The 23,479-nt window shown below is 36.0% G+C and overlaps 2 protein-coding genes across 8 annotated transcripts in view; both read left to right on the forward strand.

Moving 5' to 3' along the window:
- LOC105233655 (UPF0430 protein CG31712) overlaps window positions 1–23,479 on the forward strand; it is a 112,717-nt gene that overhangs the window by 12,982 nt on the left and 76,256 nt on the right. The gene's annotated exons all lie outside the window — the stretch shown is intronic.
- LOC105224069 (cyclin-dependent kinase 5 activator 1) overlaps window positions 1,131–23,479 on the forward strand; it is a 325,563-nt gene continuing 303,214 nt past the window's right edge. Inside the window, exon 1 of the mRNA XM_049462390.1 lies at window positions 1,131–7,891. The gene's annotated coding sequence lies outside the window, so the exon portion shown is untranslated. The remainder of the gene's footprint in view (window positions 7,892–23,479) is intronic.

A 23,479-nucleotide genomic window follows, 5' to 3' on the forward strand; every position in this document is an offset into this window, starting at 1 on the left:
GTATCGATGTTGTGTATACGGGTTTTGTTCGGTTGGGGTTAATGTCCGAATAATGGTGATTATAATCCGCCCATTCACGTAATAACTTTGTTTGCCTCTGACTATGAATTAGTCGGTATATGTCGCTAGGTAGCATGACTTCGGATGTGATTGTTGGTGTGATGGAAATATCTTTGGCGATGGTATCTGCAAGTGTGTTGCCCTTTATGCCGGAGTGTCCAGGTATCCACATGATTTTGATCTTGCGCGGAAGGGAAATAAGTATGTTTTTTATATTTTTGATGATACTGCCTGATTTGTTGTGGTTTTGTATAGCTTGGAAACATGACATACTATCGGTGCATATTATATGTTTACCCTTGTTTTTGGCAGAGTATTGAACAGCGTGGAATATAGCGGTTGCTTCGGCGGTGAAAATAGAGCAGAATGAAAAAAGGAGGCCGTACGCGACAACTTCTCGATTTTCCTTTACCACAGCATAGGAGGTGTGTGAGGCCTTCGATCCATCCGTGAAAATCAATTGCCAGCCGTTGGATTTATAATGTGCGATTGTTTCGGAAAACTTGGCTTTATAAACGGTGTTTGGTGTGCTATCTTTCCGCAAGGAGGCTAGGTCATTAATGAAGGATGTTTTGCTGGCCGCCCAGGGGGGGTGATGAGTGTACCGCGGAATGTGCGGCTTGATCGGCAGTTCAACCTGATTCGCGAATAAGAAGCAGGTGTGTATTGAAGAGGGTTGTTTAGGAGTGGATACCCGTGAAGCGGCAGATTGGAAGTCTTTGTGGATAAGAGGATTGGGGCTCAGAGTGAGCTTTGAATAGAGCCTGAATATTTTGTCTTCCATGTTGTCGTGAAGAGCCGGCAAACCCGATTCGGCCAGAATGTTTTTTATGGGTGACGTTGGAAATGCGCGTATGGATCTTCGCACTGCGGCGTGGTAGGGAGCAGCGATCATCTTTAAATTTTGTTTAGCGTGTAATCCATAGATTTCTATGCCGTAGTTGATGGTTGATAAGATGAGAGCGTTTGTCACGTTAATCAACAGAGCCGAACTAATTAGCGAGCGTTTGCTTGATAAATACTTAATAATGTTTAACTTAACATAAAGTCTTTCCTTAACATATTTACAGTGCTGTTGAAAGGAATATTTTGGATCGAATACAATACCGAGAAACTTAAGATTATCTGTACATACAATATTTACACAATTGAAGGTAAATGAAGGAGAATTGCAGGATCGTTTTTTGCATATATGGAGCATTTTGGTTTTATTGGGACAAATTGAGGGGCCTGAGGAGAGGGACCATGTGGATAATAGGCGTAGGATTTTGGAAAAGGTCCTCATGACTACTGTTTGATCATTGGATTTGGAAAACAACAAAACGTCGTCTGCGTATATTTGGTGTTCGATGTTTGGGAACTTGTTAAAGATGTCGCTAATTTCATTGAAGGCTATAATGAACAAGATGACTGATAAGGGGGAGCCCTGCGGGGTGCCATTATCGAGTGGAAAAATGGAAGAGCGGGTGTTGGATATAAGTACACTTAGTTTTCGGTTTGAGAGAAATGATTTTATAAAATTGTACATTTTGGGGCCGATCTTCCATTTGTCGAGTTGTCTTAGTACTACCGGAGTTCCAATCCGATCAAATGCTTTTTGAAAGTCGAGGGAAAGGAGGGAAACATGGTTTTTGCTGGAGAGCGCGTTTGAGATGAAATGATCAAGGTGTAGTAGGGCATCTGTGGTGCCTTGTCCCTTCTTGAAGGCTACTTGGTTGTGGTGGATAAGTTGGTTTGAGTGGGCGTACCAGGTTAGTCTGGTAGCAATTATCTTCTCCATTAGTTTACCTAGACAGGGAAGAAGGGAAATTGGTCGATAGCTGTTAACTTCGCAAGGGGATTTGCCAGGTTTTAAGAGGGGTATTATAGCGCTGGTTTTCCACGCGTGTGGGTAGTGACCTGTGTTGAGGATATTGTTGTAATGCTTAATGAGACGGTGAAGGAGTAATCTGGGGAGATGCTTAATTATGGGATAAGATATTTTGTCGATGCCGGGTGTCTGGCCTTTTACTGCGGACAGGGCGAGTTGGAGTTCGTAAAGAGATATGTCGGCTTCTAAAAGTTTGGCTGAATGAGAGAGAGTGGTTGGTGTGATACGGTGTTGGAGGATTTGTGAGCGTTTAGAGGCGATAAATTCGGGGGGGAAGGTTTGGTCTGACGAGGCGTTGGAGAAGTGACTGGCGAATTCTTGAGCTATATCCTGGGGATATAGAAGATTGCCATGAGAGGTGTTAAGGGAGTAGATTTGGGGATTAGAGGGTAAACCGGTGAGTGTTTTTATGTCAGCCCAGATTTTTTTAGGGTCGGATGACGCACTGATGCTGCTAGTGAATTTTTGAAAACAGTCGAGCTTAGCATCTTTGATTTTCCGGCGAAATTGCGCGTTCAGCTTTTTGAATTGAATGAGAGTTGTGGTGGACCGGTTGCGTTTGAAGTTGTGCCAGGCTTGTTGTTTGGCTTGCCTAAGGGCCGCAATTTCGTTGTTCCACCATAGGGGGGCTGGCTTTACTGGCTTGGTTGAGGACAGAGGGATAGAGACGTTGGATGCACAGCGGATTGCTTTATGGATATTGGAAGTTTCTTGGTTGATGTTGGAGGATGTTGGGAAGGATTTGGAATAGAACTCGCATGCGCTTTCGAATTTGTTCCAATCCGCTCTATCTATTTTAAATTTGATCCTGGGAGAGAAGGGAATGGTGGGTCGGGATGTGAGAATTTTGATGAGGATCGGGAAGTGATCGCTGCCGTGAAGGTCATCTATAAGGTGCCATGATGAGTTGTTGGAAAGGGAGGGAGAGGAAAGCGTAAGGTCAATATGGGTAAAGGTTGAGTGGGTAGAGAAGTGGGTGGGGGAGCCGTCGTTTAGTACGATGCAGTTGGAGGTGAGGATGGCATTTTCTATAGAATGTCCTCTCTGATTATAGGAGGCAGATCCCCAGAGCGGACTCCAAGCGTTAAAGTCGCCTGCAAGGATGAAGGGTTGGGGAAGGGAGGGGAAAAGATTGTAAAAGTCAGCTGTTGTTATTAATTGACTTGGCGGGGAGTAAGCGCAAGTTATGGTGATCCTGATGGGGGTTTGAAGTTCTATGGATAGTGAGGATATATTGAATTGGGTAGGAAGGGGCTGGTGGGGAAGGTTTCTCTTAACCAGAATAGCTATTCCTTGTTTGTTTGAGGTTATGTGAGGTAGGTTGTGGAAGTGCCCTACGTAGGATTTGGGGGTGGGGGCAGAGGAATTGTGGGCAAGGTGAGTTTCGTTTAGAAGTATAATGGAGGGTTTATACATCTTTATTAGGATTTCAAGTTCAATGTAGTTATTGTGATACCCGTTTATGTTCCACTGTAATAATGGTAACATTTGTTATATAATATGTGTGTTAGTATATGAATTAAAGGGTTAGTATAAGGATATTTATATTTACGACTTATCTATGTTGGTTGACTTGTGTGACGGTAATGTTGTTTTATATGTATTTGGTGTTATGAGGACGTTAAGATCGGGGAATTTTGCGTGTAATTGGCTGAAAGGTGACATCTCGGTATCACTGATAATTGGGCTGGGGTATGTAGGGGTGGGTGGGCTGGAATTTTTTCTGCATTTCTACTTGTAGTTGCTATTTCTGGTGTGCTGACGTTGATTGCTGTTTGTTGTCTTACTGGGGATGTTGATGTGCTGTATTTCTGCTAAGGTTTGGATATAGTTGAGGTTGTTTGTGTGATTGATTTAGTATGACATGTTTTCTTGGATGCTCCGTTATTTGCTTGTGGGTTGTTGTTTGTAGTTTTTACATGGGGTTTGTTTGCTGGAGTTGCTTGCAAGTCGTGTGCTGTGTTTACAGTTGTTGGTTCGGTCGTTATACTGCTGGTGTTTTTTACAATTTGTGCGAAGGACGGCGCCCTTATTTTTTTTAGAGGGGGTTGCATTTGATGTGTGTTGGGGTCGCTGTTGAAAATTTTCCATGCATCTCTAATTGTGCATCGGCGCTCTATTTTTATTTAATTTACTGACTTGTATTTAAGGAAAGTGGGACAGCCAGGGTCATTGGATGGATGGGTTTCAATTTGGCAGTTTATGCAGAATGTTCTTGGGCATGGATTATGTGGCGGAGAGGTTGCACACTGGCTACATAACTCAATATTTCGACATCTATTTTTGGTATGACCGAGTCTTTGACAGCATTTGCACCGCATCGGATTTGGGATAAATTCTTGCACACGAACCCTTTCCCATCCTAATTTAAGGATTTCTGGTCTACGGATTAGGTCGAATGTCACAATTGCAGCACCAGTAGAGATTAGTGCGTCACCATCTTTTCGCATGATTTTTTTGACTTCGATCACTTTTTGGTTTCCTAGCCCTTCTACTAATTCTTCTTCGGAGAGATTGATTAGGTTTCTGGAAAATATTCTGCCTTGCGTGGTGTTAAGACCTTTGTGAGAGGTAATTTTTACAGGTATAATGCCTATGTGAGTTGCCTTAATATACTTTTCGGCCGATTTCGCATTTTCGACTTTTAGGAGGAGGTCACCGGATCTTAATTCCGTTACAACGGTGTTATCGCTGCAAATGTGTTTTAAACCCCTTTCGATTTGAAAGACATTATATGATGATAATGGACGGATTTTGTCATCTGCAATTGGCCCGATGGCACTTGCCACTAAGAACCGAGGGATATGGTCGTCATTTTGTTTTGGCGCAGGAAGTGGTACAAAGTCACTGAATTTTGGTCGTTTGTTGGGACGTTGCAAATCGGGATCGAGTAACCGAAACCTATTGCTTTCGGGGGGGTCAGCCCCGTTCATGGTGTCGAATGATAACTACGGCACTGAGTTTTTTTTTTATGTTTACACTAATAAACCAACAACTACAACTTTAAGGAGCAGCGGTAACTGAAACAGCTAGACTATCGTAGTCGATCGCAAAGAGGAAAAGAACGCGTGAAAAGGTCACGGGACGTGTTTACACGGCGGTTGCCCACTTTGAACTGAATTTATTATATATATACATATACTAGAGGACCCAACCACGCTTCACTGTGGCTGATACATAGATAATATGTAGTAGTAATATTATCTATGTATCAGCCACATCTATATGATTTCTATTAGTTCGATTATAACTATTAGTTAATGAGATATAAAATTTTTGTGAAGCACCTTGTGTTAGTTAAAAAAATAGATCATAAAGCATTGCTTTTTTGGGGAAAATACTGTTGAATTTGGGCTCAGGGAAATCCACCGTTGAGTTGCAAAGTAGTTGCTCACAAGTTCATAATCCAACAAAAACAACTAATTCTGAGAAGTGTTTAAGTACTCTCTAATCGCAATAAAGCCGAATTTTTGTGTCGGTGATAGAAATATAGCTCCATCATTTCCCACTGGAGTCCAATCCACAGTCATTCTAGTGGACTGCACATGATGAACCGGTTCTCAGGCGTGGCAAAACGAAAAAGGCGGCTGGAAAGGTTGTGACGTCAGTCTTTTGGGATCACGTGCATCCCAAATACATACTCAACGACTGATTACTGAACCATTTATAATCTATTTCACTGTGTATTTGGTTGCAGTTCTTTTCTTCTATTCCAAATACTTAGCAATTGTATTATTTTTGAGGAAAATGTCAATGTTGTTGGAAGTGTTTCCGCTGGCTGTACTGTATTCTCTGTGTTGAAAAACACTCTTTATCCATTCTTCAAATGAACTGCGAGACGCACAACAGTCGAAAAACGTTCATGAATTGCAAAAGTAAATACCCTACAAAGCGCATTATTGCAGTTCACGTCGTTCAAGACCAATAACCTCCATATTGGTTCCTTTGGTGACGTACTTACAAACTTATTTTATAGATTACACCAAACCGCAATACTAAACATTGATATGAGTTTTGAATGTGAATTAGACAGCAGTGGCAAATATGGTACGATTCATGTGCTGTCAATTGCGATATTCACTCATCTAAATTGAATGCTGAATGCTCTGCCATTGTCGTCTGGTGAGCGACACCGATACAGTGGATATCGAGAATTTTCAGTTTGCGTTTCCGAAAGAAAAGCACGTGGATAGTGTTTCGTGCATTTATTGTTAGATTTACAAATCGAAGTGGGATTGTGGTGTCCGTAAGGTCCATGAACCATATTGGTTTTCATCACTTCTTTTAATACTGGATCTTTCTCTGCATCAGGAATTTCCGCAAAAATGATTTCATCAATTTGATCTGGTGGAACCACTATCCACTAAACAAGAACATCGTAACTGTTGTTTGAAAAGTCGTGCTGCGACAACGTGACGATCACTTGCTGATTGACCCCGATCCATAATTCCACACGTTTGTATGTCATCGCATCCTGGGAGTACTCGTTCATGTGCCTTGGCGTTGATGGCAAAAAGAACACCGACCGATATTAGCGGGACCTCTTCGTGGCAAAAGAATAAAAATTTAAATGTGTTACAAATATTACACATAGCTCGGTTTTCCCGCCAAAACTCACGATTTGCGATGATCCAGCATTACAGCAACAAACAACAACTCAAACTCAACTATAAGCCTATGGAGCAGGTCACTTTCATTAAAGTCTAACTATAGTAGAGCACTTAAAAAACTGTAACCAAGCGAGCAACATCGCAGTAGAGGAAAAAGTTATAAAAAAAGGTACAGTGAACAAAAAATTAACTTATATAAAAATGCAACCCGTTTTCCGTTGTCACGGCATCAGGCGTGAATGGCTGGACCGGTTTCACTAATTCTTTTTTTGTTGTATTTGTTATTATTAGGAGAAGGTTCTTATGTAAAAAAAAAAATACGAAAGTTGCCGGAAACGCCTAAAAACAGTCCTTTTCTTTTTCCCATACAAACGTTTTATTTTGTATACATATAACTATGTTCATATGTATAGGGTGATTTTTTAAGAGCTTGATAACTTTTTTAAAAAAAAAAACGCATAAAATTTGCAAAATCTCATCGGTTCTTTATTTGAAACGTTAGATTGGTTCATGACATTTACTTTTTGAAGATAATTTCATTTAAATGTTGACCGCGGCTGCGTCTTAGGTGGTCCATTCGGAAAGTCCAATTTTGGGCAACTTTTTCGAGCATTTCGGCCGGAATAGCCCGAATTTCTTCGGAAATGTTGTCTTCCAAAGCTGGAATAGTTGCTGGCTTATTTCTGTAGACTTTAGACTTGACGTAGCCCCACAAAAAATAGTCTAAAGGCGTTAAATCGCATGATCTTGGTGGCCAACTTACGGGTCCATTTCTTGAGATGAATTGTTGTCCGAAGTTTTCCCTCAAAATGGCCATAGAATCGCGAGCTGTGTGGCATGTAGCGCCATCTTGTTGAAACCACATGTCAACCAAGTTCAGTTCTTCCATTTTTGGCAACAAAAAGTTTGTTAGCATCGAACGATAGCGATCGCCATTCACCGTAACGTTGCGTCCAACAGCATCTTTGAAAAAATACGGTCCAATGATTCCACCAGCGTACAAACCACACCAAACAGTGCATTTTTCGGGATGCATGGGCAGTTCTTGAACGGCTTCTGGTTGCTCTTCACCCCAAATGCGGCAATTTTGCTTATTTACGTAGCCATTCAACCAGAAATGAGCCTCATCGCTGAACAAAACACGCGCGCGAAACACATTTCGAACCGAACACTGATTTTGGTAATAAAATTCAATGATTTGCAAGCGTTGCTCGTTAGTAAGTCTATTCATGATGAAATGTCAAAGCATACTGAGCATCTTTCTCTTTGACACCATGTCTGAAATCCCACGTGATCTGTCAAATACTAATGCATGAAAATCCTAACCTCAAAAAAATCACCCGTTATGTAAGTAAAAATGAATGTTTGTTTGTTAGTAACGCTAAGGCTCGAGAACGGCGAAACCAATCTTCATGAAATTTTCAGAAGTTGTTCGGTGTGGATCTGGAAAGGTTCAGAAATAAAAAAAAAAACTTTTCATAAGAAAAACTCGAAAAATTGGAAATTTCCAAAAAGTGACTTTTTTCATACAAATCTTTTTTGTTTTGTTTTTCAATATTTTGATTTGTAGATTATTTGAATCGTTCAATTTCGGTCGCTTGCTCTTTTATTCTGGCTATTTAAAAAAAATTTTTGTAAATTATTCAGTGAAAACTTTATGTGTGTTTCAAACGAAGTGATCAATTACAGATTGAAATATGTTATAATAAAGCTATGTGGTTGTCGTTGTTGGTTGCAGTGCTGGCCAATGAGCGAATGCCACGCACATACTGCACATATCGAGTACTTAGGCAAAGCTTGAGCGCAAGAATTGGATCAACTCAAATTATAGGACTATGATTGGTGTTATATTTTGTTAACCTTCTGTTGACCAACAGTTGCACTTTTGATACCTTAACTACTCCCCTTGTTAAGCTCGAACGTCCCGGTTTCGATAAGGTCATTTTGAATCTCGAAATCGGCGTGATAGTGGGAGCAGGTCAAATGTTTTTGTTTTTGTTTTTGTTTTTACAATTGTAGTAGCTTAGAACTAAGTTTACTTTACAAGTTGTTTTAATGAAATGGTAAATAATTCAATGGTAACAATCCAAAATTTTTGTTTTTACAATTGCAGTACCTTAGAGCTAGGTTTAGTTTACAAGTTCTTTTGAATGAAAGGGTGATAATTAAATCGAGCCAATACCGCCAAATTATCGTAAGCGACAATTTTTTCGAAAATGAGTTTTTTATAGAAACTAGTAATTTAAGACGTAACGGACCTATCCCTGTTGATGTTTATCTCCAAAAAGAAACCGTTATAAAGTTGAAGCAAGTGCTAAAATTATCGTAAATACATACATTTTTAAAACCTTAACGTAAGCGAAACCTAGCGTTTTTATCTTAAGTGCCTTGCGCACAATTTCAATTCGTGCAAACGACAATACTTGTTATCGCAACCGACATGAGTGCTTGACCTAACGGTGTTTACTACTCGTATATGCAAACAATTCTTGTACCTGTCGTCACATGTTTATTTCCATGAAAGGTTTGATGAAACAAACGTCGTTCTCATCGGATTATTGTTTAAAATAGTTTGACGCCTAATCAAATTTTGTGTTAATTGAGTTATAATCGTACTGTAGATAGTAAACACGACAGTTATCAAATAAATCAACAATGTCGACTCCAGCAGCTAAGGTATGTATTATATTTTAATTTTGGTTATTGAAATTTTATTGCATATAATATTCTCTCATTTACATTATTTATGTGATATTTGTTTTTGTATGTTATTGTTTTTTATACTCCCGAATAAAGGAAACTATGCAGTTAATATCACCACTCCTCTTAACAGAAGAGAGTAATGCTGAAAGTGCCTTTCCCGAGAACATACAGCAAAATACGTTATTAATGAATCAATTCTTACTAACAGACAGCATCAACGATATTGACATTGATCCAATATTAACTGATACATCAGCATCTTTGATCGATTTGTTTTATAATACCGATTTAAATTTTGAACAAAACACCAACCAACATGTACCATTACCTCTAAACAAACTTGTTGATTACAGTGATTCTGTTACTGATAATTCTTATACTTTAATGGATTCAGATAACCAAAACAAAGTGTAGACATAACATCTTCCAGTGATTCAGATGAAATTGAGTCAGCTCAAAAAATGGAAGAAGAAACGAGTGTTGGTAAAAGAGGATACAGGAAAATAAAACCTTTACCGAAACGCCTTTTATCAAAAAAAAATCATAATGCTGCTGTGAGGAAATCTGTGCAACCTAATCCTTGTATGAATAAAAGATGTGGTAACTCAGGTGCAAATAAATTTACTGAAGATGATCGGATTAATATTTTAGAAAATTATTGGGGATTAGGTTGTGATAAAAGGCAAAAAGATTTTCTGCTCATCATGTGTGAAAGAAAGACCGATTGGTAGAAAAAGAGCTAGTAGTAATGTTCGCAAAAGATCATACGAATATTAAAGTATGCCAACAATTTTTGCTGAAGACCCTAAATATATCTCAAATGTCTTTAATATATACCATCGAAAATGCCAATAATACTCTGAATACCACTCGCGCAGGCAGAAAAAATCTTCGTCCTCATAATAAATCTGATGAAGTAAAAGTGGCACAGCTAAAATTGTTCATTGAGATGTTGCCTGGTGTTCCATCCCACTATTGCCGCAATAAAAGCACTAAAGTATATTTACCTGAAGAATTTCACAACACAAACCGTTTTTGTATACACTGTATGTTGATCACTTGAAAAAAAAGAATCTCGAATCATCAGTATTATCAAAAAGAGTATTTCGTAATATTTTCAAAACAAGTTTTAATATTGGATTCCACTTGCCTAAGAAAGATAAATGTGTTTTTTGTGAGAAGTTCAAAAATTTATCACCTGAGGACAGAAATATTTTTGAAGAAACCACTGAATATAAAAATCACATTATGAATAAAGAAAAATGTAAGCAATTGTTTTTAGAAGACCAAAAAATTAGCAAATTAGATGACTCAAACTCCTTATACGTGAGCTTTGATTTAGAAAGAGTCCTCAATACTCCACATGGCAAAAGTGTGACTTTATATTACTCGAGAAAATATACATTCTATAATGAAAGTATATATGAAAGCGGCACAAGTGATGGATATTGTTACGTTTGGGGCGAATCCCAAGGGAAAAGGGGATGTAATGAAATAGTTACAGTTCTTTTTAAGTATTTGAATATGTTAGAGCAAAACGGTACCCATAGCGTTGTTAATTTATATTCTGATAGCTGTGCTGGGCAAAATCGAAACCATGCGATGATATCAATGTTAATTCATTTCTTGAAAACCGCAATAAAAATTACACAAGTAAAGATAACTTATCGTTTACCTGGGCACACCATGATGCCTGTGGACTCTATTCACAGCACTGTTGAAAGTTTTGTTCGTAATAAAACAGTATGGGCTCCTTCTGAGTGGCCAACTATTATTACTAATGCTAGATATAATCCTAAAAGCTACATTGTAAATGTTTTAAAGTATGAAGACTTCATGGATTGGAAGTCCTTTTCACATGCTTTATTACCAGCTAAATTAAAAATTAATTTTAAATTATTAAGGGTTGTTCAATTTAATAAAAACAATCCTATTGTTAGATTTAAATACGGTTTTTTTTGAAGATAGTGGCAATTACGAAATCAATATGGATTCCATCATCAGATCGAGAGCAAACAGAGCTACTGTCCAAAAAGGACCCACATCTTTATACGTTGAAGAGCTCAAAATTTCAGCTGCTAAATACAAAGATTTACAAGAGCTATGCAATAAAAATATAATACCAAGCAGATACCATGAAGAATATTTAAATATGAGGCATGATGGAACCATACGCGATGCTTTAGCATGATGATTCTGATAAGGAGCATTAAAAACAAATTACTTCATTTTATATAAGTACCTAGTACATCTGATTACGAGTTTTTAATATAAATGTTTCATTTACACATAATATTTTGTTTAACAACTATGATGGAATAATACGTGGTGTTAAGTTAAAGAAAAACTTTATTTTGTATATACACAGCATAAGTTTAACAAATATTTCAAATATTTTATATAAATAAATATATTTTTCAGTTATAATTATGACTATTTCATTAAAAACCTTCAAAAATACGTATTTATTTACCAAATACAGTTCCTTAGACATAGTTACTTTAATAGATATTTTTATCGTAAACGGGAAAATAACCTTAGATTGGAACAGCAAAAATAATGTAGGCGCCATAAATAGCATAAATACTTATTAATTTTATTTTTTTTTTTCAATTATATATGTAAATGTCTGAAAAGCATTAATGTATGAGAAATTTTAAATTACTACCACATTAATGGTTAAAAGTATTTAAAAAAAACCTTCTCCTGTAAAGTTTGGTTTTTGTCGCTTACGCTAAAATGGCGGTAAAGGCTCGAAATGGTATCAATTGAAGGTTTTTGTTTTTACAATTACAGTTCCTTAGAGCTAGGTTTAGATTACGAGTTCTTTTTAATGAAATGGTAATAATTCAAGATAAAAAAAAATATGTTCTTTTAATTCAATTAGTTTGTTAATTTTATGTGGCTTAAAACATGTTATTTTACTTTAGTTCATTATTTAAACTTAATTTCATCAGGAATTCATTAAAGAGGATTATCGCAAATTGCTTTTGTGGATTCTTTTCCTTTCGATCATAACTGCAGTACCGAGATCTCTTTCGACAACTTTTTCTATAAAAATTTTATCAAATTTATTACCTAATCGTTTGTTTCTTCAAAAAAAACTTTTTCTCCAACTTCGTATGTTTTGGGTGTTTTCTTTGCGTTAAGTCTTTTAAGAGTTTTTTCCTGAGCTTTTGCTAACCTTCTTCTAACAGCGTTTAAAATTTCAGCTGGATGATTATGAAACACGTCCATAGGCTTAGCGTTTATGACAGAGTGTATGCTGTGATTGTATTTGTGGGTTGCTAGTAAAATTAGGTCATTAGTTTCATATAATTTCTGCTGTTCCCTAATACAACGCGTTATTTTCGCTGTGAAGTGTGGGTATGAAGAATTGATTAATAGAAAAGTGATCTCTCAGTAGTGTTTTTATTAGATTAGAGTGGAAAGCCTTTTCGTTGTCAGATACAATGGTTTTTGTATTCTTGAACATTAATAAAATTTGTAGAAGAGCATCTTTGACATCAACAATGGATCTTGATGCGATTGGCTTCACGACGGAAAATTTAGAAAATTTGTCGACGCATGTTAAAAAATTTTGTTTGGTGGTAATAAAAATGTCTAAATGGAGGATTTCCCCCGGGAAGTTTGGGATAGGCGTTTTCCCAATGCCAGGGTCTGGTGGTTTGCGCGGGTACTTATTCTCCAAACAAATCTTACAATTTGCGATTAGATTTTTTAACATTTGTTTTAAATTCGGAAAGTAATATTCTTTGGAAATTTGATTAAAGTTTTCAGATAAGCAGCGGTGTGCTCGATTGTGCTCAGTAGCGACTGTTTCCAGTTGGTCATCCTTGTTTGTCAGATCAATAACGAGTAATTCTGTGTGAACAAATTTTACACCTGGAAATTTAGATAATATGAGGTTCTGTATTTTCGCTAAAGTAGGAAGGTCACAATGCATTCCATTTGTTACGTTATAATTTATTGAAGATTTTAGGCAGTGTATTAATTGTTCGACAGTGTTAAAAAAAATTGTGTATCGAATAAATTTTTTAAATAAACTTTTAGTGGTTTTACTGAAAGTATTCGATTTAGTTAAAATGAGCTGATTCTTGAATTAATTAATGGGTTGCTTTATGGTTTTTATAATGTTACCAGATGACTCTTCACTATGAGCGGTTTCATTTGTTTCAGATTCTTTTAAGTTATTAAGTTATTAACGTACTGCCTAGAGAGCGCGTCAGCTACCTTATTCTCTTTTCCTGGTTTATAGTGGAAGTTTGGCGAAAATTCCTCTGAAAATGCGCGCAAACTCTTTATTTTACTGTTTTGATTTTTTTCGGATATTGAAAAAATAAGGGGTTGGTGGTCGGTAAAAATTTCTATATTTTTTACTCCGTAGAGATAATGTCGCAACGTTTTCAAAGCCCATACGATAGCAAGCAATTCGCGTTCATTGGTGGCGTAATTTTGTTCTGTAGCAGAAAGAGTTCTTGAAAACATTGTAATGGGGCGGAAATTTTGACGCAAAACTGCACCTAAGGCGGTTGACGAGGATATTGAAGAAGGACATCTTCGGAAGCTAACACTCGCTTCACCTTTTCAAAGGCGCTTAGCGCCTCGCAATCAAGTGTTATTTCAACATTTTTCGATTTTTTTGCTCCTACATGCCCATTCTCGCCACGAAGATATTTGGTTAATGGCCTTACCATATCGGCATAATTTTTACAAAACGACGATAGTAGCCTGAAAGACCGAGAAATGATCGCAGCGCACGCAGTGTTCTTGGAAGATTATAATTCAAAATTGCATGGACTTTATCTGGACAAGTTCTTATAACCTTTTCTGAAACCAAAAAACCCAGAAACTCAACTTCAGTTTTATAAAACTTCGACTTTTCTGTCGACACTCTCATTCCCGGATTTTTTTTTTAACTTGCCTAAGATTTTATCGATGCTAGCCAAATGCGAGTTTTCGTCGGGTGAATAAATAATTATATCATCGATATAAACGTGACAACATTTTCCGATATCTTCGCGCAGGACATCGTCTATCGCTCTCTGAAATATGCTTGGCGCATTTTTTAAATCGAAGGGTAGCCTACAAAATTCATACTTCCCATTGTTAATGCTAAACGCAGTTTTTTTTCTATCTTCCTCGCACATAACAATCTGATGGAAACCGGATTTTAAATCTTAGGTGGTGAAAAATTTCGAATTTCCCAAATTAGCTAAAATTGTGGTAGTATCAGGTATTGGGTATCGATCAGGAATTGTTTTTTTTTCGTTAATCTTCCTATAATCGATTACTAGTCGTAGCTTCGGATTACCGCCTTCATCTAGAGCCTTTTTGGATACAACATGAACGGGAGAATTATATGGAGAGCAGGATTCTCTGATTATACCGTCTTTGAGGAGTGTTTTTATTTCGTTATTAATGAACGGCGCAACTGATATCGGATACGGATAGCTTTTGCTATAAATTGGATCGTTTGTTTGAGTGCGAATCCTAGCCTTAACACTAGTGTTAAATGGTAGTGCTCTATTTGGGTCAGCAAATGCATTTATGTTTCTTTTAATCATATCGTGAAATATAGATTTAATGTGAAATGGAACAGAGCCTTCTTCTATTGTAATATGATTGCTTTGGTTGCATGAGAGATGCTTTAGTTTCTCTACACCGTTACGGTAAGACAAGTATCCATTCTCAGCATCAACATTTGCCTCAATTTCTCTAAGGAGATCGTATCCAATGATACCGTCAAACGTACCTAAGTCAGGAAGTAAGTAAAACATTGAGGTATGACCGAGAACATTCATTAGGAATTTTTTATTTATTAAATTCGACCCATTGATAGACTTTAACTTGAACGGCTTATCGATACTTTTGATGCCGTGCAGAAACGAAAAATGTTTAACATAGTTCTTAGAAGTTCCGGTGTCAATTAAAAGACGTAGCTCCCGACCGCTTCTGGTTTTAGTTATAAACGGCAGGAACGACTTTAGTTTAAAAAATTAATTTCCTCGACTTGTTGTGTATCGTCGTCAACGTGATTATCGTTATTGGTATTACCATCAAAGCAATAACTTTCAGCATAATTTCTTAAACTGTCACCTTGAAAATTATTTTCATTATACCCTTACCAATCTTCTTGATTGAATATTTCTTTTTCAGGCATGAAGTTAACTTTTTGCATTATGTTTCGGGGTGTGTGATTTGGGGAGGATTGCTCGCGTGACCGCTTAAATACCGGAGGATGAACTGTAAAATGTTGCTGCGGCGGAGCATTTCGTTTTAACTGATTTTGTTGAACATTATTTTTATTTTGCTGATAATGGAATCACCATTATAATGATTCTGAGGAGAGGAGCGTTTATGGTAATAAGAGGTGTTGTTGTTGATTTCCATTGAAGTAGGTTTAATGTTGGCGTTTTGCAAATTTCGTGTACTGGGATGAGTATTCCGATGAATCGGTTGAAAATGAGGTGTTACCTTTATTGAGTTATGCGGCAAAAGCGCTAGCAAAGTCATGGCGCATGTGACTTACTTCGAGCCCTTGAGCTACTGCGAGCGCGGATGACAGATCCTTTGGCCTTACCCAAAATAGAATGTCGCACATTGGACGGCGAAGCCCTGATATGAACACCCGCAAAGCGTTTTTTCTCGCTCGATCGTTAAGAGCTGAAATAATTTCCCTATTACCACTATGGGTCATTATTTGTTTGTTAATTATGAGAGTTAATTGCTTGTCGACTCTGTCATAGTAGTCAGAAATTGACAACCTATCTTGCCTTAACACGATAAGTTCGTTCTCTAGAACGTACAATGGTCTTTTATCGGAGTACGATTGATCTAACCTTGCAATAATTGCTTGAAAGTTAAGAACTGTATTGAACGATGAAAGAGTAGAGATAACAGATTCAGTAATCTTGTTTCGAAATATGCCCATTGCAATATAGTATTTTTCCGAACCCTCTTTATAATAATTCATTGCAAACTGCGCAGCGGGGCGCCATGCCGGATATGATGAAGAATCGCCTTTAAATTCTGGAAGCGACTTAATTAAGTCCAAGCTAGCATTATCTTGTGCTTCCCTAGTCCGCTCAGTAGCAGCGCTAACTATTTCTACAACTTGTTCCCACCTAATATTCATGTTGATATTTAAAACACTTAAATTTCACTTTTTATAAACTTTAAATCGTAGTTTGTAGCAAATATCACGAGATATTAATTTATAAGACGCAAGCTTACTTTGAAAAGTGGAGAAAAAGTAACTTATTTAAAACGCTATGTGAGCAATGAAAGAGACTCTTTTACCAAGCCAAATCGGGGGTTATAATTTTTAATGCAAAATGGGTCATCAAGCGAGAACTTAAAAAGCAAAATATTTATTGCTTAAGTTAAATAAATTTTATTATTATTCGCATTTTTCAAGAGTAGTTTTTATTATTTTATTATTATTCGCATTCACACAAATAAACGTGTTGGAAGAAAATATTTAATAATAAATTTTAAACACGTGCTCTATTATCCGTTTAAATGAAAAAATTAAGTTTGTAACGAAAAAAATATTTTTTCCTTTTGTTATTTAAAACAAATTTATTTTATGCCACCTCTTTTTTAACAAAATTTTTCAGAGCTTTATTAACTTTTTTATTGAACACAATACGACCACTTTTATTGATCTTAAATTAGTACTTATATACAAAATTTATTTATTTTTTTTAAATTTATTTGAGATTCCTGCCCTCAGTGGAAGTAGTCCTTTTCCTGCAGGATAAGTGTCCTTCTTTTATGTCCTTGGATATTATAATCCACTTGTAAGGATATTATAAGAAACCCCACGTTGGGCGCCAGTTAATTTTTTGCTATGTTGCCTGGTTGAGCTCCTGGGGACCGTGGAGTCCTCTGTTTGGCCACTTGTGGAGACTAGTGTCGTAGTATTGCGTAGGCAACATGGGGCCACGTAATCGTGGTCCACACCTTGTGAGTCTTAAGACCTGAGAAGTTCCAGGCTCCATCCATTGCATCTATTATACTTGACCGAGGTGGAGTTTAAATGGAACCTTTTTGTGAATACGCAGCAGAAAAATTCCTACGGGCCCGGGTTGGACTCAAAATAAAATACTGTTGAATTTGGGCTGTGCACCAGTGAAATCAACCGAGTCCAATCGATGGTCAGTTTAGTGGACTGCATATTATGAAACGGTTCTCAAAAAATCGGCTGGCAAGGTCGGGCATTAGTCTTTTGGGATGCACGTGGTATAATATTCATAGAATGTTTACTGAAAGAGTTTTAATTCATTGCACTGTGTATTTGGTTGCAGTTCTATTCTACTATTCCCAATATTTAGCAATTTTATTATTTTTTGGGAAGGATCAGTTTGAAATTGTACGCATATACTTCATCGTTCCCGTCCAAATATTGCACTCCTCTGTGCAATGCTCCGAAATATTTCGGTATATCTCAAATTATAATAGACCTTTATATCAACACTCCAGTTATTCCGCTATATTTTTATGCTAGATATCGCATTTGGTTTGTTATGAATGCATTTGCGTTCTTCGCCGATAATCTAGCAAAGTGTCCGCAAAGGCTTGACGACGAAAATGTCAATGCTATTTTTTCTCGTGATATTAAATATATCTGACGGGTTCGTCCTCAAAAAAAAACTGCCTGGTTCAGGAGCAAACTCAGTATAACTCATATTATAATCATGTATGGATACGCAAATTTTTACTTATTTCTTTCCATTTTTGAATTACTAAAATTTTCAGACCGAGACAGACATGTAGTAACAATACCATATATGGTACAAATACCATATGTGTGTCACCAAATATGTACTAGCAAAATACCATATGAGCAATGTAGTATTTTGCTGGTAACAATACTATGATGTTTCATTGTGGTATTTGTATAAACACAGCTAAAAAACAACAAACTTTGCTAAAATCATTTACACAAAAGCTCTTCGAAATATTTTGTCAAAATGACCTAAAAAATTAATTAATGAAATGGAAAAAACAGATTTTTCACAATTTTTTTTTTCGGAAAAGCAGGAAATGCCTCATTTTATGTGAGGATTTTAGAGAAACTTTAACCAAATCGCTTTTTTGCTATGAAAATAGATCAACTTTAGAGTATTTTAAATAATTGAACTTATTTTCTCCATGACGCACAACAACATATTTATTGTTTACAATTTTTTTGAAATATTTAATGCGTATGAAACAAAGCTAGTATTGTTGTGTCACCAACGTAGTAAACAGAATACCATGATACCTTTACCGTCAAATCTGTATGTGGCATTTGTTATCATAACATAATCATTTGCCCAAAAGCGTAGGGTAGGTAGGTTCGAGCTGATGTAGCGCACGTTTTGAGCTCTTGAACTCCTTACATCTTTTATGTGGAAAATAAAAAAAAGGATAAAGATCCTTTGTTTTTACAAATGTATTTCTGGGAAAAATAAGAATTCATATTTCTGTGACTACTATATAATAATTGTGACATAAATTTTATATACTAATTAAAATAATAAATTTAATATGAGCAATGATATTTTGATTTATGCTTGTATAAGTTTATTAAATTTAAGACTTCGCTCATTCCCAACCCAATTTGCATAATTTTTCTGTAAATTAGCAATATTGAACTAAATATTAATTTTTTTTTAAGTGTTATTTTGAAAAAGTTTTGTTGACATAGATTTTATCCTGTCGAGATGCCCCGTTACGTGACTAGTGATACGTTCACGGATGTAACGACTCGACCCCAGGATTATTTTTTTTAAGCACCAGTGCATAAAGTAATTTAATGTGAAATTGAGGTATTGTTTTCTTTATTTCGTTCGATTTTTTGGTTAGATTACAACCCATTTGTTATTGTGCGCATAAAAAGAATTTATTTATTTATTTATTATTATTCACGCCAATCGGCTATGTACAGAAAAGTATAACAAAAAGAAAAAAGAAGGCATGTCCATGACTAGGCAAATCACACATTAATTATACATTATTAATCCCTTAACCCTTGAGACGCAGCTCGCATAAGTACAACCAAACATATTAATATTTTCATAATGTCTATTGACTAAGTCTACAACCCTGCTCCTCGGTCCACCCCGCACGTAGTTCTTCGAAGAGTTGACTGTTTTTAACAGTCTGTGCGACTTCAACCCAGGCATGCGGCCTACAATGCTGAAATGTTCCAAAATTTCCGGAGAGTCGATTAATCCATTTAGTGATTTAAAAGCTCATCAGGTCATAAATCCCAAATTGACCACGAACCTCCTCCGAGCCTCCGACCCATCCTTTACGTCCCAGAAAGTACGCGACATATTTACAGAGTTTTAAAAAATGGCGCATCCTGGTGATATTAATCCTGACTCTCCTGGTGGTCTGAAAAATAAAATCAAAAGAAATTCTTAATCAGTAAGGATGCTGTTATAGTCCCTACCTCAGGGAACACGAAAATTTGTTTTTTTGAAAAATGACGACAGCCTGAAAATAAAAATCATTTTTTACGCTTTTTTTGAAATTCCTGAATTTTTTAAAATATTAAAAACAAAGGATTAAGGATTATATAAGGAGAAAGGATTATATAAAGAAGGTTCACACAAAATTTCAAGCAAATCGGTTGTATAGAACTTGAGATAAAGCCAGTACCGTGTGGAAAAAAGTAGTTTCGAGAAAAACGCGTTTAAAAAAGTGAGTCTACCTACCTACCGGGCTAGGTACTGCGTCACTAAGTAACTGTAGCTCTTAAAATAATTTTAATTTTTAAAACTCATTTGGAGGATATGTTCTTAAGGGTCTAAACTTTAAATATATGAAAAAAATCGAATTTTTAAAAATTCTAGAGTAGAATACACCCTTAAAAGAGTAAAACTAACTTTAATTCTATATTGAAATTTTATTGAAATCCATTTATTCATACAATAGGAAAATTGTTACAAGCAAGTAAAAAATTAGTGTTACCATATTTTGTAATCGTAATAATATATAAAAGAAAGTCGTGTTAGTTACACCAAAGGCATGTCCATGACTAGGCAAATCACACATTAATGATACATTAATCCCTTAACCCTTGAGACGTAGCTCGCATGCGTACAACCAAACATATTAATATTGACTTATGAAAGGTTGAACTGATTTGGCTGATATTGAAGGGGAGGTAGCTTAGAACCGGGGTAAGGACATAGGATACTTTTTATAAATACAAAAATTAAATTTTAAATCCTAAGCATTTTTCAAAATTCATGTAATACCCGAGACAGACATGTAGTAACAATACCATAGTAACGGGGCATCTCGACAGGATAAAATCTTATGTCTTACTAACTGTATTGCCGTGCCTATTGCCCGTGGAGTCTCTATATTGCTTATTGCTTACAATATATGGAATACTAATTAGTTTGCCATATATTGTAAGCAATAAGCTGTCACTTCAGCAGTTTGATAGAGCAGTTTTAATTTTTATAAAAATTTCGAAGAGGCAACATATCCCATTTGCACATATGCCACGGCATTTTCGTTTCGGTAATATGAAATTTAGTAGAGCGAGTATTAAGACGACTGTGTTATATTATGAAAATAAAATACATTTTCAAAATAAGATTTTTCCCAAAAATGAATACTTAGTTTAATATTGTTAATTTACAGAAAAATTATACAAATTGGGTTGGGAATGAGCGAAGTCTTAAATTTAATAAACTTATACAAGCATAAATCAAAATATCTTTCCTCATATTAAATTTATTATATACATATATTAAATGTATGTCACAATTATTATATAGTAGTCCAAAAATATGAATTCTTATTTTTTCCAGAAGTACATTTGTAAAGAAAGGATCTTTCTCCTTATTATCTTATTTTTCCCAGAAATAAATTTGTAAAAAAAAGGATCTTTATCTTTTTTTTATTTTCCACATAAAAGATGTAAGGAGGTCAAGAGCTCAGAACGTGCGCTACATTAGCTACCTACCCGACGGCATTTCGCAATGTGATAAAATAAATTTTTCTAGAGCTCAAAGCATGCGCTACATCACCTCGAACCTACCTACCCTACGCCTTTGCACAAATGATTATGTTATGATAACAAATGCCCACATACAGATTTGGCAATGGCAATAGCAATAGATTTGACAGTTAGTAAGACATAGATTTTATCCTGTCGAGATGCCCCTTAAATAGTTGTATTTCGAATTATGACAACGATTGTAACGCCTTCTATCGTAATCTGGCATGGTGACATACGTGAACGAGTATATAAACGTATCCGTTCGTTCGATATTAATTTTTTTCAAATTAAATTTAATGAAAAATTCATTAACCGTTACGCTACCCCGATATCTATTTCTTGTGTGTGATCAGAATCGCCATTTTGAGGGTCATAACTTATTTTAAATGTTTCGCAAATGTTATGTTATGTTATGTTATGCTATGCCGCACAAACGTTAGCAAATCTTTCGACTTTTGTGGGATGATACCTTCCACTTTTGCCATATCCTAAAATTCTCCACCACCAGCATTTCGTATGCTTCGTTCAACGATACATCTACAAGGTGTATTCCAAAGTAAACAGGACTTAGAAAAAAAACAAAACAAATGGTTCTTTCAGCAAAATCAATTTATTTTATTCAAAATAGTCTCCTCCTGCTTCCATACAGCTTTTTGACCGGTCCAAAAGCGTGTTTAAGATCGTTGGCCGGTACGGCCGCCAGTATGCCGTTGCAAGTTTTTTGAATGGCCTCTACGTCTGCATAATGCTTTCCTTTCATGGGCAACTGCATTTTTCCTAAAAGAAAGAAGTCGGACGATGCCATATAAGGTGAATACGGGGAGTGTTCAATGGTTCAAATGTGATTTTTGGTCAAATAATCGTCCCTCAAATGTTGGATTCTGAGCAATTCGACAAACCGATGTTTTGGAGATGTTCAATTCTATTTCCATGAATTTCAATGATGATTTCGCTTGGTTTTTGATGAATTCACGCACAGTTTCGATAGAATTTCCGGTGATCATGGATTTTGATTGGCCCACATGTTGATCGTCATTTATGTCCTCATGACCACTTTGAAAACGTTGAAAATACTCGTGCACTTTGCTACGGAATAGGCAATCATCGCCATAGACTTGTTTCATCAATTGAAACATTTCGGTAAAAGTTTTACCAATTTTAAAATAAAATTTAATGTAGGCTCTTTGTTCGAAGCTCATTTTCCGATCCACCGATAACACAAACATACTGACACTTAAAACGCAATAACTTCACTTCCAATCATTAAAATGTCATGAAATTCTCACTGGACAATCGATAAAGGTAGCAAATTCTAACGCACTAGTCGACATACAGAGTGCGCTAGATTCAAGAAGTCCTGTTTACTTTGGAAACTACCTTATTCAAAGAAAATTTTGTTAATGAGGTTTCATAATATGTTTTTTTTTTACCTACGCCATTACTACGATCTCTTAGCTACCTCCGCCCTTTTTTCATCACCATAACTTTCACTAGAGCTCAAATAAAAAAAAGTCGGATTCTTTTTGATATTTAATTAGCTTTTGTTAGTTTGTTTAAAATTAGCAACAGTTTTGACAGTTCCATATCTATTGTGACCACCGTATACGATGGACGTATCACGGAATTTTCTTACGCATGTTTGCCAATCCGTGCACGCTTCGACCCCTGTATTTCTATTTATTTTTTATATATATTTCTATTTATTTTTTATTTATTTATTTTTTTTATTTATAACATCTTAAAAAATCACCCTTTATTAATATTTATTTTTAATTTTTTTTGTTAATACATTGCAAATAAATCGTTCAAATAAAAGAAAGGGCTAACAAGCAACTTGAATATTATTTACTAGTATGAAAGTATTGGCTAATTTGAAAGATCGCTGGGTTTTAGGCGTTTGAGTCGTCGATTTCTAGAAGTTAACATGGCTATGCACTATGTGCTGTTGTTGTTTTTAATATTTCTGCGTTAACTAAGTTTACGCCTAGCCCACGCTTTATATCAGCATATCTACAATACCAAAGCGCTTTGGAAATTAGTCTTACTACTTTGTTTTGAAATTGTTGGATGACTTTCTTATTGTTTGCGTTAGTACATCCCCAGATGTGCACCATAGCACAAAGCTTCGATATTATCGGTAGATTGATATGGGCCTGTAAGAATATACATGTCCTGGTTTTTCTGGCTTTTTAATCATGATAACTTCAGCAACTTTCCAACAAG

Source organism: Bactrocera dorsalis, chromosome 1 (assembly GCF_023373825.1).
Source record: "Bactrocera dorsalis isolate Fly_Bdor chromosome 1, ASM2337382v1, whole genome shotgun sequence".
In the NCBI taxonomy this organism is placed as follows: domain Eukaryota; kingdom Metazoa; phylum Arthropoda; class Insecta; order Diptera; family Tephritidae; genus Bactrocera; species Bactrocera dorsalis.